The following is a 6680-nucleotide window of genomic DNA, read 5'->3' on the forward strand; positions in this document are numbered from 1 at the left end:
CGACTCATAGCGACCCCTCCTTGGGTTTCCGAGGCAGTATCACTATGGAAGTAGCATTGCCCAACCTTCCTTCCGAGGAGTGGCTGATGGGTTTGAACCGCTAGCCTTCTGGTTAGCAGTCAAGTGTCTTAGGCACTATGCTACCAGAGATGCAAATCAAAACCACAATGAGATACTACTTCATCCCCATTAGGAGTGCTAAAGAAAAAAATGGGAAACAGTAATTGTTTGCAGCACATGGAGAAACTGGAATCTTCATCTACTGCTGCTGGGAATGCAAAACAGTTTGGTGAGTCCTCAAAAAGTTAAATATAGAACTACTACATGACCCAAGAAATTTGAAAGCAGTGACACAAACAGTTCACTGCAGCATTATTCATAATAGCCAAAAGGTAGAAACAACCTAAATGTCCAACAGCAGATGAATGGATAAACAAAATGTGGTACGTACATACAATGGAATATTACTCAGCCATAAAGAGAAAAGAAGTCTCGATACATGCTACGATGTAGACAAATCTTGGGAACATAATGCTGAGTGAAGTCAGTCAGTCACAAAAGGACAAATACTGTATGATGCCACTTATACACAATATCTAGGGTAGGCAAATGTACAGAGACCATAGTTTATCAGTGATTACCAAAGGCAGAAGGAAGAGGGAAAAGAAGAATCATTGTTTAGGAAGCATTGAGTATTTGTTAATGGCAACGGAAAATTTAGGGACAGATACAATTGATACTTTTATGACCTGATGAATGTAATCAATGTCACTGAATTGTACATGTACAGATTGTTGAATTGGCAAATATTTTGTTATATATATTTTACAACAATAAAAAGTCATAATGTAGACTGTAAGTCATTAATGCATGTGGCAATTTCTAGGATAAAGACAAAGATAATAGTAAAAGAAAATATAAACATAGAATAATACAAATGTTTGATCAATCTAAAACCAGGCAAGAAAGAAGAGAAAGGGAACAAAAAACAAGTGGGTCAAATGGAAACCAAATAAATGGTGATGGTGATCTAAAGAGGATCAGTGGTGAAGCAGTGGTTAAAGCATTTAGCTCTTAACCAAAAGATGGAGGTTGGAACCCACCAGTTGCTCCATGGGAGAAAGATGAGGCAGTCTGCTTCCATAAAGATTTACAGTCTTGGGAACCCCATGAAACAGTTCTACTCTGTCCTGTAGGATTGTTATGAGTCAGACTCTATTTGATGGCAGGGAGTTTGATTTTTTGGTTTGGTAATTGTTCTGGTTACCTAGTGCCACTCTGACAAGAATATACCTAAAATGGGATAGCTTCAACAAAAAGGAGTTTATTCTCTTACAATTTTGGAGGCTTTAAGTCTGAGTTCAAAGTGCCAGGCTCTAAGGGCTGGGTGAAAGCCTCTTAACCTTGGGTTTCAGCTTTGTCTCCTGTTCCCAGCCCACTGAAGCTGTAGGCTCTTCTTCACTCGGACAGCTTCTGGCTGCTGAGTCTGACAAGCCCAAGGTTGACAAGTAAAAAGGCACAGTCCCAATGTTACCAAACAACACGGCAGGCCACTAATTCAAGCCCAGGTGAAATCCCAAGATCAGCAGGGCATGGCAGGCTGTTGAACAATGGCTTGGCTACATACAGGGTTAAAGCATGACAAAAGGCTAGAAACCATTCCCAGAGATGTTTCTTATATACAGGAACCAGCTACTCAGCTGCTCCAATAGATTCCACCATGGAGTTAATTACCAATCTCACCATGGGGAATAACTACATCCAGCTGCCCAGCCACTCAACCAGGCCCAGACAAGTTGAAACACAAATTTAACTACCACAGTAATCTAAAATGGTTATATAAAAACAAAATATAGGGAGTTCTGGTAAGATGGCAGAATAGGCAGAGAACTACACAAACCCTCTTCAACAAAGAAAAGAGGAACCATTAACACAGATACAAAAGATAATCCTGGACCCCTGAGCTTTGAAAGGAAAGACACTGAAGTGGACTAAACTCCAACTAATAGAAGAACCTGCATGAAAACACTAATAAAGAAGACATACAGAGTTGTGGACTGTCAGTCATCCTGATGGCATGGACAGCTTGGATATTGCTAAGTGGTGTTAGGACCTAAGAATTAACCTAAAAATCAGATCTGCTAGCCAGGGGCTGCATGGAGGACTGCACTGGTGGCTGGTGAATGAAAAGGGAAAGCAGTGAAGAGGGAGATGGGCTGCACTGTGGACTTTTGGCTGTCTGGAGGGTGCAGCCATTTTGAATTTTTACAAGCGGTTCAACCATTTTGGATATTTAAAGGGAAAGCATTTTCTCAGATTCCAGGGACCTAAGTCCACTTGCTGGGGACTGCAAGCACATACCAGACATGAGGACTGGAAAGGTACAATATTCCCCTTGTTACTCTTATACCCCACACCCTCTGGGTGAACAAAGGTGCAGCTGTTCCTCACTCCCACCCATCTTCTGGGCTGGCAAGAATTCCATCCAAGTCTGTGTGCTCTGATGGAGCTGGGTGCCCTGCCCTGGCCCACCCAGATTTTTCTTTTTTTTTTTTAGTTTGTTTTTGTCTGTTTTAAAATTATATTATTATTTTTTCATCCTTTTTATTATTATTCTTTCTTCTTCCCTTCCCAGGTTCCAGTTTTTGGCTTTTTCTCTCTTCCCTTTTCCTGATTCCCATTTTTTTCTTTCTCATGGCTCTATTCTTTGTTTTTCTTTTTGCATTTTTCCCAGTTTTTTTCTTCAGTGTTCTCCTACTCTACCTCTTTTCTCTTGTTTCCCTCTCCCAAATAGTATGTCCCCCTCCCCATTTTTCTATTCATATTTCTTTTGGCTTTTAAAAGTATTTCTTTAAATATTTTTTCTCATTTATTGCCTTTTCTTTTTTCTCTTTTTGGTGATGTTGCTGTGTGTTTATATGGTGTGTGCTTTTTGCCTTCTTGCTTTTACTTTTCTGATGGTTTTTTGATTGTTGTTTTTGTCTAACTGAGTGGGAGACAGCAACCATGCCCATATGACCCAACCACACCCACACCTCCTAGAGCTGCAGTTACTCAGTGAGAGCCACTGGTTCCTTCTGCATCAGCTGGCCAACAATACATAACCACCAATAAAAGCCTGACTCACCCTTAACTGCTCTTCACAAAGAGTTAAGAGAGACCTGTGCAGCTACTCTCATTCTCTATCACACCCACCAGGAGAGAGGTGGTGAGTGCATAAGTGTTGCAAACTAGCAAATAGAGGAGCACAGTATCCTGCTTACTCAGATACATACAAAAAAAAGGAAAAAGAAAGAAAATATTGGGTGAATCACTCCAACAGACAATCATCAATTAAATATAAATACAACAAAGTCACAATGTCTCGGAGACAACAGATCATCACAGTACACAGAAAGAAGCAAGATAAAACAGTAGAAACAAGGGACCAGGATACAGACCTAGAACACATCCCTGAGGAAGAAGCAGCATTGGAACTCCCTGATAAGGAATTCAAAAGAATTATATTTAGGTACCTTCAACAGATTGAGAGACACATCAAGGAAAAGACTGACAAAATTGAGGGAAACACAGACAAAACCCTAGAACAACTTTGGAAGACAATACAAGAACAAAATGAGAAAATAAATGAAAAATTAGAAATGATGCAAATGTACAGATAGAAATTCAGAAGATTAATATTAAATTTTCAGAAATAGCTAACACATTGAAAGGGCAAAGGAGTAGAATCGAATTAATGGAAGACAGCATTAATGAGACTGAAGACAAATACCTGAAAACTTCTTTGGAAAGGAATCAATCAGAAAAAAGATCAAAAACAAAATGAAGAAAGCCTAAGATTCATGTGGAATACCATCAAAAGGAATAACCTATTATAATCAGAATTCCAGAACAGGAAGAGAAAAATAAAACCACTGAGAAAATTGTCCAAGATTTGTTGGAGGAGAACTTCTCTGCTATGATGAAAGATGAGACTACATCCATACATTCAGGAAGTCCAATGAACCTCAAACAGGATAGACACCAAAAGAAAAAACAAAATACATCAGTAAATACATTAAATATAAATGGACTAAATACTCCAAATAAAAGACTACAATGATCAGAAAGAATGAAAATATCCAATTATATGCAATTTATGAAATATAGTTAAAGAGATCAAAAGCTGATAAAATGATAGATAAAATTATACCATGCAAACACTAACCAATAGGAATCTGGTATATTATGCTAATATCATGCAAAGCAGACTTTAACAAAGAAAAGCATTATTAAGTAGAGGGGTAATCTACTAGGAAGATATAACAATTTGAACTTTTAATAGTTGATAGAAAAGGCAGACAAATATCAATAAGACATAGAACATTTGAATAATGCAGTTATGAAACTTGGTTTCTATGTCAATAAACACTGTACCAAACAATGAGAAAATACATACAAAACACTTACCAAAATAGACCATATCCTTGGCATAAAGTAAGTATTGAATATCATTCAGAGTAGATTTGATGACAACAGTAGAATTAATCTATAAATAAAGAGCAAAATTGTAACTAGGAACTACCCTTTTTTTGGGAAATTAAGCAGCATACTTCTAAATAAGCAACAGGTCAAAGAGGAAATCACCATGAATGAGAAAATACTTTGCTCTGAATGATAATAAAGGTATGATATATCAAAATTTGTGATATGAAACTAGAACAATGTATAGAGAGAACTTTTAGTATTACATGCATATATTAGAAAAGATAAAAGGCCGAAATGAATGATCTAAGCTTCTGTTAAAGAAGGTGACAAGAGAATGAACATACATCAAATTAAAAGTAGAAGGAAGAAAATAATTGTTTTGGTTACTTAGTGCCATTCTAACAGAAATACCACAAATGGGATGGCTTTAACAAACAGTTTATTCTCTTACAATTTTGGAGGCTAGAAGTCCAAGTTCCAAGTGCCAGGCTCTAGGGGCTAGGTGAAAGCTCCTTAACCTTAGGCTTCCCCCCGGCCCTCTGAAGCTGGAGGCTATTCTTCACTCAGGCAACTGCTGGCTGCTGAGGCTGACAAACCCAAGGTCAACAAATGAAAAGGCACAGTCCCGATATTACCACACCACATGGCAGGCAATTGATTCAAGTTCATTAAAAGTTCCAAGATTGGTACAGCATGGCAGGCTGCTGAATGAAGACCTGGCTACATGCAGGGTTCAAGTGTGCCAAGAAAAACCTAGAGACCATTCCCAAATCTCCTCCTTATTACAGGAAGCAGACCTCATCCCTAAAGCAGCTACTCAGCTGCTTGTGGCAGATTCCACCATAGAGTTAATTGCCAGTCTCATCATGGGGAAATAACTACCATCAGCTGCCTAGCCACTCAAAACCAGGCCAGACAAGTTGACATATAACCTTAACTACCACAATAATAAAGTATAAAATCAGAAATCAATGAAACAGAGAAATAGGAACAATAGAGAAAATTAACTAAACCAAAGTTGGTTCTTTGAAAATAGTAATAAACTCAATCATAAAAATGATCAGACTTACTTGTTGAATAGAGGCTGATAGAACCCCTGGGACTATGACCTTTAGTCACCCTTTGGACCTAGAACTGAACTCACTCCCATGACTCAGTTTTCAGCCAAACAATAGACAGGTCTAAATGTGAACAATAATACTAGGAACATATGCACTCCTTATAACAACCATTCAAGAACAAGATGGCAGCATTTGCCTAAGGACAAAGTTCAGAGGGAAGAAAGAATAAGAAAGAAGAAGAAATGGAAACGCAATACACCGGGAGGTAGTAGGATGAGTAACATTGAGAGGATGTGATCAATGACATAAAATAAAATGTGTATGTGTTACTGCATGGAAAACTGATTTGCTCTGCAAACGTTCACCCAAACTACAATAAAAAGTTTTAAAAAAAGAGAAAAAGGTAGTAATAAATTGATAAACTTCTAGGCAAAACTGATCAAGGAAAAAAAGGGCACAAATAAATTATAATAGATAAGCCATAAACCTGGCAAATTTTAGGTGAAATAAATTCCTTTATAAAACTTAACACAAGAAGAAACAGAAAATCTAGATAGTTATTTAAGAAATTGAATTCATTATTAATTCACCCACATCAAAATTCTCACACATATTCCTTATGATTCCCACCCATAAAAAAGCACAGACTCAAATAGTTTCTTGGGTGAATTCTTTCAAAGAATTAAAGAGGAAATAATATCAATAGTAAACAAATCACTTCAAAAAGTAGAGAAAAGAAAAATTTCCCAACTGATTTTATGAGGGTAACAACAACAAACCTCAAAAAATAAGTATTTCTAAATGAATAAATGAAGGAATGCATTAATGTATGATCTCAATTCCTAAACTCAAAATACCAGAGAGTTTCATGTCCTTAGGTGATATGTTTTTTACTACTATCAAGAAAGTGCAACTACTAGTTTAGCATTTTTTTTAATATATGGAATACTGATGAAAGTTATGAATCTTCTCTTTAGAAAAATATACAAATAAACAAATATACAAATAGTTTGCATCTACTTCCAAAGAACTCATAGAGATTTGGAAGCCCATGTATGGACTTTCAGAAGATTGGACCTTGCATGAAACCAAAGGTCAGTTCTACCCTCATGTCCATGTTCCAGGCCATTCTTTTTTTTTTTTTTTTAATTT

The sequence above is a fragment of the Orycteropus afer genome, unplaced genomic scaffold (genome assembly GCF_000298275.1).
Source record: "Orycteropus afer afer isolate SDZICR_OR568_19922 unplaced genomic scaffold, OryAfe1.0 scaffold00075, whole genome shotgun sequence".
Taxonomy (NCBI): Eukaryota; Metazoa; Chordata; class Mammalia; order Tubulidentata; family Orycteropodidae; genus Orycteropus; species Orycteropus afer.